The sequence below is a fragment of the Lygodium microphyllum genome, chromosome 23 (genome assembly GCF_053477565.2).
Source record: "Lygodium microphyllum isolate KBCC chromosome 23, Lygodium_microphyllum_v1.1.10, whole genome shotgun sequence".
Classification (NCBI taxonomy): domain Eukaryota; kingdom Viridiplantae; phylum Streptophyta; class Polypodiopsida; order Schizaeales; family Lygodiaceae; genus Lygodium; species Lygodium microphyllum.
This window is the reverse complement of record NC_141157.1, coordinates 5,090,925-5,103,941: the sequence shown is the minus strand read 5'-3', so window position 1 is coordinate 5,103,941 and position 13,017 is coordinate 5,090,925.

Below are 13,017 nucleotides of genomic sequence, written 5' to 3'. Positions count from 1 at the left end.
GTTCCGGCAATGCATGTGAAAAGATGCAGGCTGTTTCTAGTGGAAGGAAGTGTCATGTATGAAAGAGAGAAGTAAAGTTGGAAAGAATATGTCGCTCATGGGATAGGTGGAAAACATGATAGTTGTTGATGTGTCTTTGCATTAAACAAAAACTTGACCAATAATATAAGCTTTGCATTGCTGATGGGTTTGGTTGAATAAAGTTTCCCCCCAATGACCAATTTGCTTCTCTAAACTAATTAATGCAAACTCAGAAGATACAATTTGCAAATGCTAAAAAGAAAGGGATTAAAGTAATCTACAGGAAGCAAGTTTCCATGACCCAATTGTAAAGAGGCGTAGAAGATGTTGGTTATAATCTGGAAGATCTTGGAGCTTTTGCATAAGAATTTCTAGACATTTTCAATAGCTCAAAATAGTTTTGATGAATGCTATTTTGATGGCCTTTAAAGCATATCTGATCCATCCGTTGCAAGCGTTGGTTGGAACTTAACTTTTGATCATACTCATATAGATCTTCATGGAGTAAAGAAATCTAACTCCATTAATGTAAATCACCATCGGTACATGTAGTCACTAGCTCAATGCATTCACTACATTCTTCTTTTAAGACTCAATCTTGAAGGTGAATTGAGACAAGAAGTGTCACCAATCCAACCTTTGACGAGTCATATCCAATTGTGACTAAGTGAGAAGATAGCATAAAGTAGAAGATAGTGTAAAGCTTGCTAATCAAACTTAATATGAAAATGTTGCTTGATTAAATAGTATCTCCATTTTGTAAGACATAAAATGGCAACTAGTTTTGAGTTTGTGACTTTATAACATAGTGGGTGGTTGCTTTGTTGCAACACGACGCCTACACCTTAGTTGGCATCACAAATCACCATAAAAGGTTCATATGAACTTGATCCATCTCCCATACCCACATCCAATGGAGCTCTTGACTTGTGGCATCCAACCTCATGCTCATATATTGCTCTATAAATTTGCAATAGAATATGGTCAATCCCAATAGCATGTGCATCTTTGATGCATATTTAGGACAAAGCCACTCCATTGTCACTTTAATATTCTCAAGAATGACAGGAAACACGTTTATAGAAATGATGCCTCAAATAAAAGATTGACACAATGTAGAATTCACACTTTTTCTTGTTTAAGAAAAAGCTAATTCTCCTACAACTACAAGCCCCTTTGCAAGTGATCATGATGCTCCTCTTGGGACTTACTATAGACCAATATATCACGTAGGAAAAGAATAACACACTTCTTGGTTGCAATACTCCATTGGTGAGTTTAGAAAAGTATGTAGGTGCATTAGGTGGCCCAAAAGGAAGCATCATAAACTCAAATAGCCTAAGTGGGATCCAAAGTGAAATCTTTAGAATATTTTTTGGAGGAATTTGAATTTGATGATTACTAGGATTCAAGTCCAGCTTTGAGAAAATCGTTGGGTCTATTAGTTGATCCAACAACTCATTTATCTACGGGAAGGGAAACTTGTTTTTGATGGCAAGCTTATTGAGTGCCCTATAATCCAGATGCAGATGTGATGTCCCATCCTTTTTTCAAATCAACAAGATTGGAGCACCAAATAGGCCACAATTTCTCGAATTAGCTCCTAATCCAAAGGTCCTCAAGATTGAAGCATCAATTGGGCCATAACTTCTTGAATCAACCCCTGTTCCAATACGCCCTCAATCCATGCTTGAAGCTTCTTAGCTTCTTGCCCTTTTGGTAGGGTGCATTCGAGGGAGGCATTGCTCTTGGGACATCATGGCTTGGCCACCCTTGACCAAGTCCTAACCCAAGTAGGATGGAGGGTACGTGATGATCTGCCAAGCCCCTTTAGTCATAGAGCCACGATTGTGCTAAAATCATGTATATGTTGAGGAGGGAGTCACCTTCAAAGTACCTTAGACCTCAAAATGTTCTATTAGGATAGCTACATCGTCCACTTACTCCCTTAAGTGGTATTTCTTAGCTTTCATCTTTCTCTTAGGCCAAAAGGCGTGCACCACATGCTATGCCACACTAGTTGAGAACTATGGGGAGATGATATTTAATGAGAAACTTGTCTTGGATCGAATTCTAGGATGCTCCATCATCCACCAAGAAAAATGCAGGATGGCTCATGACCCTCGTTTGCACGAGCACAAGATCACAATGCCCCAAGGAAGAAGAGTCCACATCTCCCAAGGGTGCTATCTTAAGGATAGAAGTTGTGATAGAAATGTGAAACATCTATTCTCTTTATTTAGCTTCTTTTGCTCCTTTTGAGCGATTGTCTCCTTGGAAGTATTTTTCCACTACTTGTGGACTTGCTCTTCTCTTTGGCTTTAGTAATAGTAGATTCGTTAGATTGATAAGAATTTGGTTAGATTGACTCATGTTCTTGCATTTCTCCCAGTTCTCATGAATAGTAGCGAACTCCATGTTTTTGCATTTCTCTCACTTCTTACGGATAGTAGCCAACTCCATGGCCTCCTCCCAAGAATTTGGATGTTGCACTTGCACATAACCGAGATGGTATGCAAGCTATCCATGAACTTGGAAACAATCTCGTCCTTAATAAGGGCAAGTGTGAATGACCCAAGTGTAGACAAGCTTCTTGTCCTGCTTGCCATTGGATGTTAGAATGATTAATTTCTTTGCTACCATTGTTGCCTATTTCTTGTTGAGAGAGGTGAAAAGACCCATTGAATGATTAATTTCTTTGCTATCATTGTTGCCTATTCCTTGTTGAGAGAGGTGAAAAGACCCATTGAATGGTTAGGGATAGATGCATGCAAATAAAAATGCTCAGGGTGGCCCAAGCACCCCATGGAGAACGATTGAAGGTATTGAAAACATTAGTACAAGTAGGCAAGAGCTCCTATTTGGCGTGTTTCGATCCTCCATGTGAACTTGGCAATGGGGATACTCAAAACAATTTCTAAACCTCTTGTTGCTAGTTTGTAGAGAGTGTAACTTGAGCCTACCATGCTAAATCTTGTCTATTGAATCAAGGACCAACCACCACTCTAGCAGCTCCAATCTATGCTTCATATGATGTACATGTTGACAACCTCTGTTGAAAGGTGGGAGACCATCAAATGCAAAGGAGTCATCTAATTTTGGAGAATTGTGAGCTCTTGGTGAAGTGATACTACCTCTAATTAGGTTGCCTCCACCAATGCTTGTGCTGCCTCCACTTACATCACAAGGATTGTATACAAAGCGTCTTCGTACAAAGCCTTTGTTGTTGGAAACCACAAATCCCTATAACCTATTGCAAAGATGGAAAATTTTAGAATTTTTCAAATTGATCACTTCTCACTCATTATTAAGAGAGTTGGGCTTTGATGCCAACTATAAGACTCATAGTCCTAATGCATAACTCAAATAGAAGAAGAGAGAACCTAAGAAAGGTCCAAGAGATCCTCAAATCTTAATTAGAACATTTTAATAGGGGCTTGCATAAGTATTAGCTTCGAGAGCCCAAGCATGAAACAACACTTCGAATATGCAAAGTGCCTTAAATATCCTATTTAGGATAACTCTTCATTTTAGTCTCAAAGAGTCATGCCCATTGTGGCTCACCTCAATCTCATGCCTCTTCCAACATGCAGGCAACACAACTTGGTACGAACAAAAGGAGAAGAAGATGTGTTTATTGATCCATGATCCTCCATGATGTTGTTCATGACTTGCATGTTGCTTTTCATCAAATCTTAACAAATGTGCAGACCAGATAAGAAAAAAACTTGATACTTTCCAATTGTCCAAAAAATGTCTTCCTGTGAGATCACTACTTTAGTCCAACTTTAAAAGTGGCACATATAATTAATATTTGAAAGGCTAGGTGTCTTTTTGGAAAAATGTAGACCCTAGCCTTTGAAATATGTAACTATTTTCTACCCACGTAATTTGTTGGTGGTTGCACGCGTCTCACCTCTTGCATGATCCTTCTCTTGCCCACTCCTTTGGCCATGCCATTCACCTCCGCCTATGCCATTTCGTGCTTGATGTATGAGCACATGCATGTGGGTGGTGCTCAGGTCATTCACCTCTGCCTTTCCCATTCCTTGCTAGATGTCTAAGCACATGCATGTGGATGGTGCTCAGGTGCATTGCAATCATGGCCTCTTGATTTGTAATGGAACTTTTACTTGGCATAATGATGCCAAGCGTGTTGAGGGAAATTAGTTTGTGATAGACTTAAAGAATGATGTTTTAAATAATTCATATTTAAAGGCCATCTAACACAATTTGAATTGAAGTCTTGTTTGACAAATTAGTTTACAAGGTACACCAAAGCATGGCATGGTATCAACTTCTCTACTACACCGTCTTATTATTGGTGTTGCATTATGCTCATTAAAAATGTAATGCACTTGGGCATCACCCATGTACATGGGCTTAAAGAGCATGGATTCATGCTTGGGCTCTTGAAGCCAATGCTTGTACAGATTTTTGTTATTTGTTAAAATAAAGATTTAAGGAGCAATTTTTCCTTTTGTTGAGTTGTGCAAATAAGACAGCGAGTCTTAGAGTTGGTATTATAAGGCAACACTCGATGAGGGTGAGCAATGATTGGATCAAAGAATTTCAAAAATTTCACTTCTCCACATGAGGTAGGGGTTTGCTTTTTTTTATTATGGATGCTTTGTGCATGGAACTTGTGATGCAAGTGGAGGTAGCATGAGTGGTGGTGAAGGTGACACTCATGGAGGTGGTATCACTTCACACTGAGCTCATCATTTTGCAAAGCAATATGACAACTTCTTGTTTGATGATGTCTTGCCTTTGAGGGGAGGCCACCAACATGGAGTGATATATGGAGAAAATGTTGGAGCAACTTAAGTAGTCAGTGGTCCCAAATTTAGTGGATGAAGAGTTCAATATGGTAGGTTTGTGCCACAACTCCCCATCGGGTTTAGCAACGAGAGGTTCTAGTGTCCCCAACATCAAGTTGATGAGGAGGATTGTAATGCATTAAGTGAGAGTGCACACTTACTGAACTACTTCTACTTATGTTTAGATACTTTCACAACTGGTTTTGCAAGTGGTGCCTCAAACCATCCCAAACATTTTTGTCCACCTTTTGTTTCTATCCCTACTCGTTTATTGGGCCGTTGCAAATAAATTAACCATTTGAAGTTCAATGGCAAGCAAAACATGTGTTTAGAAGAATATTTAGAATGCAGTGGCTTTTTGGCAAAAGTTGTATCTCAAATCACATGCAATGGAGTGGCTCTATGGTGAAAGTTGTACCTCAAATCACATGCACTAAACACTCGGGTTTGATGTGTTTCGGCCTTTCTTCAACACTGTACTTCGACGGACTATGAGATAAAAAAATAGGAGTGGGAATTATTTCCAAATAACTTGCACACCACCATTTCAACTAATGTAGAGGCACAATGTCCAAATTATTAGGGCAAGTAGTTAATATTTGTATAGAGTTGGATGATGAATTCATAATCAATTGGGTGTGGTTCCTAAATTTTCTTTTGAAGTTTACTACTTTGTTAAGTTAATTTAGAGTTGGACAATCTATCTTAAATTGATAATTGTTAAATATTTTTATTTTTACAATATATTATAATTAAGAAATTCTATGCTTTTGAATATTTTTTAAAAAATGAGTCCTACATGAACAACATTTTACATTTTCCCCATGTGTGGGATACCTACTACTCATTTTTGCACTTTGACACTCAAGGCTATCAACATATCTATCTTAGAAACACCCCCATAAACCCTTACATTTCATCCACCTTCTTTGTGAATGAGCCATGTGATAGGTCATGAATTTCTTTGCATGTATGGATTTCCTTGGAGAATTTGTCTTTTGTCTTCTACAAGATATTAATCACCAAGGCGGTTTGACAACTAGACAATGAGAATTGTAGAAAGCAATTCTGATTATTAACCATCGATTTTGTATTGTTACTTAATTAAAGTGGGGATCTCCTCGTCGTGAACAGTGAGCAACAAAGCCCATGTAGATGGTGTTATCATCAGAGACATGTACGATTTGGAGTCCACAATAGTAGATTTAACTAAGGAATATGTTGAAGTTGATGCGATGCAAGTAGCATTGGATTCAATTATGGTGGGGAACTATTGTTGTAGTAGAGTGTATCTTGGCTTCCACACTTATTAATGAAGATGGGAAGTGATTATTGTATTGACAACTTAAGTGAGATGTTCCTTAGTAGCAAGCTTGTTTCCCTATGTGACTTGGAAAGGCTAGAGAGGATGAAATGCTAGCAATCACCCATTCTTACTTGCATCAACACATGAGAGAAAAGGCTATAAAAAATTGAAGTTGTAGGATATGTAAAGAGTACCAATTAGGGAGATGAAGCTAAGATTCAAAATGGATAAAGCTACTCAAAATAGAAAATGGAGAATTAAAGCATAACTCGACAACTTGCTAAATAAAATTTGAGTCATTTTGAACTCCAAAAATGCAAATATTTTAAGTTTTAGAAGCATGAGAATGGATATGATGTAAAATTTGAGAGTTGGACCCAAATTACAAAATGCCGTGGGCATGTCGTGAAGGCCGTAGTCCTAGAGCTAGGTCAGGTTAGATGAGAACCTCATGCATAAAAATCCGGAAATGAAGGAAAGAGCTCATTCTTGTCTCTAGTAAATTTGTGGAGGAAGTACTCCTCATTTTTTTCTCCTCCCTTCTTTGCCATAGCTTAAGCTTGAGTGAGAGTGAGCTTGTGTGTGTGTGTAAAGAAGGATGTAGTTAACTAGAAGCATATAAATACAAAGTGCCAAAATTATTTTGGAAAGAATTACTTTTTGTATTGCATTATATTATTTTATGCATAGTCATTTGCAATGTGTGTGACTATTATACTTGCACTATTGTTTTTGTAACATTATTTGAGAGTTAGGCTTAATTCTGTGCAAATTGTAAAATTTCCTAGAGTTAATTATTAGGAAAATCTGCAACAATGGGAGATTGTGGGCATGAATCTTCTATTCACTTTAGGTAAAGTAGTCCAATTAACATAAGTTTATGCATATGTTACAAAGGACCAATCAAGAGCCTAAAAAGTGGGTAGGGTGCTCCACTTATGGGAGGGAATCCTAAACCCAGCCCTATGTATAAAGGCCAAAAAGAGAATAGAGGAGCTCATTCTTGTGTGTACAACTTTGAGAGAAACCCTTCTTCTTACTTCCATGTTATCTTCATGTGCACCTTATTGCAAGTGAGGTAGAATGAGAATGTGCGTGAGGGACTTGGAGGGATGAGAGCTAGAGTGTGAGGTTGGGAACACTCTTGCTACTTCTTCTTCTCTACATTTCTTCTTTTTGTTGAAGCATTGAAGGATTGGATGAATTGCGATGGAGTAGTGGGAGTGGATTGAAAGGTGATTCTTGAATTGCAAGGCCATCAATGATGGGGGCTTAATTGGGAGGCCACCAATGAACCTTGAAAAAAGTATGCATACTACAATGTATGAAGGTGAGTCTACTACAAAATCTTTAATAATTTGTTTTCTTGCTTGCTTAGAACAGTGAGAAGCAAGCAAATAGCTTGGATATTGGAATACGAGCAAACTATGTGAGAGATGGTCATGTTGATAACCATTGAAACTCTTAAAAAATAAGACTTTGTCCAATGTTCCATATTGAGCATAAGTGCCAACATTGTTGTTTCTTTTGCTAGGACATGGGACACAATTAATTGCTTAACGATCCTTGCATTCCCATCGTGTGGTGAAATAGGAGGCTCATGTATTTGAGAATGAGATGGAGAGGGGAGGAATTGATCTCTTGTTTTTGCACCTTGCTAATAGAAGATTGTTTTTGAAACTCCCATAGCTAGATGAGAAAATTGGATTAGAGAGGAATCGGTCCAATGTTTGTGTTTAATTGTGTAGGCTAGAGTAGATTAGGATAAGAAGTTAAATAGATAAGAAGAAAATGGAAAAAATATGAAAAAAATTTACAACCCACAATCTTTTGTTGGCAGAAATTACAGCTGCATGATCAATGAATGCTTTTCTAGTTTACTTGTACTTAATTAGTTTTGCAAATGTTGTTGTGTGTTAAAGAAAACCTAGTAGCCTTTATTTAGAATTCCCACATTTGAAAGACATCACTGAAGTGTACTTGAGCTCCACTTGAGTGCACCCAACTCCACTTGAGTCAAATGCCCCCACTTGAGTGTGCAACCTTGCACTTGAGTGCCATCTTCCCCTTGACCACTACTACTTATAGAACTCTTAAATATGAATACATGTAGTGGTTGGAGTCGGAGGAGAGGGCGGGATGAGATAAGAGAACCACACACGATAATACTATGCAAATCATGTAGTTCAACCTATTGGTAAACTTGAGCATCAGCTCCTTGAGGAAATGGTAAGTGTTGCTGAGTTGGAGGAGGAAGGAATCCAAATCAAAATCAAGAGTAGACAAAGGGGAATTACTTTGCACCATTGAGTGAAGAGGGTGGAATTACATGAAAGAGAAGAAGGAAGGAAGTGCTCATGTTATCATGATTGGGTAGGAGAAGAGAGAAGGAAGAGATTTGGTCCATCTTCTTTGTTATCACTGTATTGCTTGCAACCCTAACATATGTATCATCATATATCCTCCACCTCAATCCAAGCCCTTGACAATTGGGGCACTTGACTCACATTGTTTAGGTCATTGGCTAGCAACACTACCCTGTTGCAACCCAACTAGAAAGTAGTCACTTGGTGCCTTGGGTCCAAGTATGAGCTACATTGCTGCTAGTTAATGCAAATCAATCGCCACCCCAACCTCCAATAACCAACAAGTTTCATCAAACTACCAACTCAAGCTCACCAAAATCCATTGGATGCTTGAGTGGTCAGACATTTGAGCCATTGGACACTCATTGAGTCGAGTGTCTTGCATGCCACTCAGAATAGATGTCAAGCGGGTCCATTTATCATATTGACATGCTAGAGTGTGGATCCACAATCGAATGGTGATAGGGATTTCGATTTTTCACTCACCTTCACCCTGCCTCGATTTTGATAACTTGATGTGATGTTTCGACGTGCTCTTGTTATTTGTGTTAGGCCATGGTCAATTACAACAAATACTCCTACTGTTAGTCGACTCCGACAAAGAGGTTGTGAGATGTAGTAATATAGTATAAAATAAAATGACTACTCTAGTAAGCAAATATTAGACTAGAGTGGTTAACCAACGGTCTAATCGAGGCATACTAACGAACTAAATGGGAACTAACACAAACTCAACTAATTGAGGACTAAGCTAACACTTCCTCAACTAACGCTAAGACGAATAATCGAAAAATAATTAGTTTGTGCGTATCCTGGAACGAAAAGAGCCACATGACGGGCTTTAAGAAAGAAGCCTTCCGGCGAGCGCTACAGTAAGAAGCCCCCTCGCTTGTATTTGGGATGAGTACATGGCAAGGCCTGTGCTTTGCTCGAGTTTTTTAATAATCATCGCATCTCAGACCATCCAAGTACAATAACATACCTTCATTCACAACTACTTCGATGCATGCGCTTGCTACAATGGATGTACTTTTCTGTAGCTCTCGCCCAAACTCAAAGATAAAGTTGAACCACGTACATGATGCAAAATTCAAATTATATTATAGCCTTTTTTACTTGCAGCGAGGCCACGTTCTCTAAGTATCTACTCTCATGTACTGAAGTACTGGTAGCCACAACCATGCTCATCAGGCACATCAGCAAACGTCCTTGGAAGGGAAGGTATGCTTTTGTTGTCTTTCCTTTGTACATTTGAATTCTTTATTCTTAATATTGCATACATTCGTCTTCTCTTCAATCTTTGCTAATACTTGGGGTTTGTATATCTCCTTGCTTGACACTATTGCACCTTGCTTTTGCAAGGTCTTTAAATAAGAGCTCAGGATATGGAGCAACAAGTTAATGTTGATGGAAAGGACATTTTGATTGAGGCCACTAAACTCGTATAGAACAGGGTTGTGGACGTGTATCACCTCAACCTTGCAGTTCTTCAAGTGTCGTCATCAACGTAGGGTGATATAACCTATCAATTGCGAATGATTAAATTTATAGCCTTTTATTGATGGCCATGACATAAAGGCATGTACAACATTTATGGATACTAAAGTCTCGATCTTATGGTGGCTCTGTCTATTAAGGAGTTTAGTTTAATCTATGTATTTATCGTAGCACATGCACATGCACACGCATAGTACACATCCTCTATATGTATAAATAAAGTTTAGTTCAACTCACAAGTTAAGTTGAAATGAGTGCTCTTTTGTGTTTTGTTATGGCATTTATGTGTGAGAGAACTTTAACACTAGTCTTGTGATTTGCCACAAAAGTAGTTGCAAGCCACTTTAGGGGCTCAAGTCCTATTTCAATATCTTTGAAATAGCATGTGTATATGATACCCAAATTGGTTGGGTCTTCACCAACATTGTAAGATAATATAGTAAAATATTTAAAACAAGTTTTGAGAGAAAATTCATTTTCTACAACAAGTAGATTTTTAAAAGTGCATGAAAATTGGCCAAAACAACACTCAGCAATACTATTTGGAGCTCCTAAAAAATTTGACAATCTTCATCTAATTCCAAATCTCTTAATGGAAGCACACACTGCACATATCAAAGTATTTATCATGAGACTTTAGCCTGAGTTTTTTTTTTATAACATTGTTTTGATTAGAAACACTAAAAGTTTTCGATTTTTTGCAAAAATGGTCTTAAGGATGGACATAAAGATATTCACTCCTTAGTTTTATTTTGATCCTTCCTATTTTTTGTCAACTACTATCTTATGTTGATCACATTTTCCTAAAACCATTTATTCTTAATATTTCTTATTTATGAGAAATTGAATTTTTTGTCGATGGGAATATAAAGTAAGGAAGGATCAATTGCAAGCCTTATAAACAATTTTGAGAACAAATTCTTAGTAAGAGACATGTGTGTTGGCTTTGGGGATATCAGTTTCAAGCCTCATAAACAATTCTGAGAACAAATTCTTAGTAAGAGACATATGCGTTGAGTTTGGGGCCATGTAAAATGAGTGTTAGAGCTAGAAGACAATGAAATGAGAGAAACTTCAAAATGCATCTCTTGATCATGAAGGCTAATAATGTCTTAGGAAAACAAATGGGCTAAATGAAAAGGAAATGATAGGTTGATAAACAACAGCCAACTCAACAATAAGAGTGTGTCTAATACGACATGTATATGTTAGAGTGCACCTTGCATCCCCGTGATATTCATTCTTCTATGATTGGCCAACTCTTGAGTTAGGTTAGCACGTGGCAATGAATCATGGCAACATTTCACATGCACACAAATGATGAATAAATAGGGACTACAACACGAAATACTATACTTGCATTCCACGTAAAGAATTACATGAACATTAGCGAACCTCTATAATAAATAAGACACTCGACAAAAAACACCTTAAGATACAAGAGAATATTTAAAACATTGGAAAACCTCTATGACAATGAAATAAGGACAATGAAATGTGAGAGAATACATAAAGCATCTCATGATGTTTAATGCTTTGAGTCAAGTCCGACACGGACATAAAGCATTAGTGGTCAACTCTAGTTGAGAGCATGGATGTGTTGCCATGTCCATTTTGGAGATCCTCATTTGCTACAAGGAAACCTTTGTTCGAGCCAAATGGAGGGCATCGGACTTTAAATACACATCGTTTCTTGCATGCATGGTAGCCTCTTGATATTACTTAATTGACTTAGAAAAAGGATATTCATAATGCTAGAAAGGGTACTTATCCCATATCTCCTTCACTTTTGTGAACATGGCAAACAATTCCTATTCCCATTTGCATGTCTCTACCATGTGACCACTCTCATCACCATCTTGCAAGACAAAGTAGAAGTTAGGATGCAACATTCAACTACTTTTAAGAAAAACATCACATTGAAACTCACTTGGAGCAAGAAAATGTGATAGTGACATAGAAGTATCCAATATTGCGCGGTTGTGTTCACTCACATTTACAAAACCATGACATGCATAAAACAATGTCAATACCCTATTGCAACCCTACAATTGTTGTGTAAAGGTGAAAATTTGCATGTTGGCCTTGCATATGTATCTTTGTACATATCCAAGGATGCAGCTAGCAATGTGATAGGCTCAAAGCCATGGAAGATCAACACTTGCAATTGGTGTTTGCATATGTTTCCCTTTATTTCCCATTCGCACTAGCAACATGCCCACTTGCAATTGGCATTGAGCAATGTATACCAAGCATCGGCCTTGCTTTGGCTCTTCACCTTTGCATCTTTCTTGTCATTTCCCAAGAATTTTACATGCTCCTCGAGAAACTTCTCGGCCTATTCATAAGAGTTGATTACTTGAAACCTACCACTTTCAATATATCTTGATACCAGTAGAGAAAGAGTGACATGGACCAAGAAGTTTTTGCAATAGCCAATCCATACGACATCCACGAATTCTCTTCCTCCGAATTACAATTGAGGCTACATGGGACCCTAATATATTAGTTAGCGTGAAAGGCAAAAGTTGTAGCAATTTATATTGGACAGGCACTAGGTGGTACTTGGTGTTAGATTTTGGCCAAGACCATTTAATTAGCTCTAAGTGTTGATGATGACACTAGAGATTTCTATTAATTAATTAGTGCTAGTTCTAGGCTAACGAGTGTTCAACATCACTTGGTAGATAAATTAGCATATCCAATTTATTTTTTCTAGCCAACTCAACAATAAGAGTGTGTCTAATATGACATGTATCTCTTAGAGTACACCTTGCATCCCCTTGATATTAATTCCTCTACGATTGGCCAATTCTTGAGTTAGGTTAGGGCATGTGGCAATGAATCATGGAAACATTTTACATGCACACAAATGATGAATGAATAAGGAATACAACACCAAATACTATACTTACATTCCACACAATGAATTACATAAACATTAGCAAACCTCTATAATAAATAAGACACTTAACAAAAAACAACTTAAGATACAAGAGAATATTGA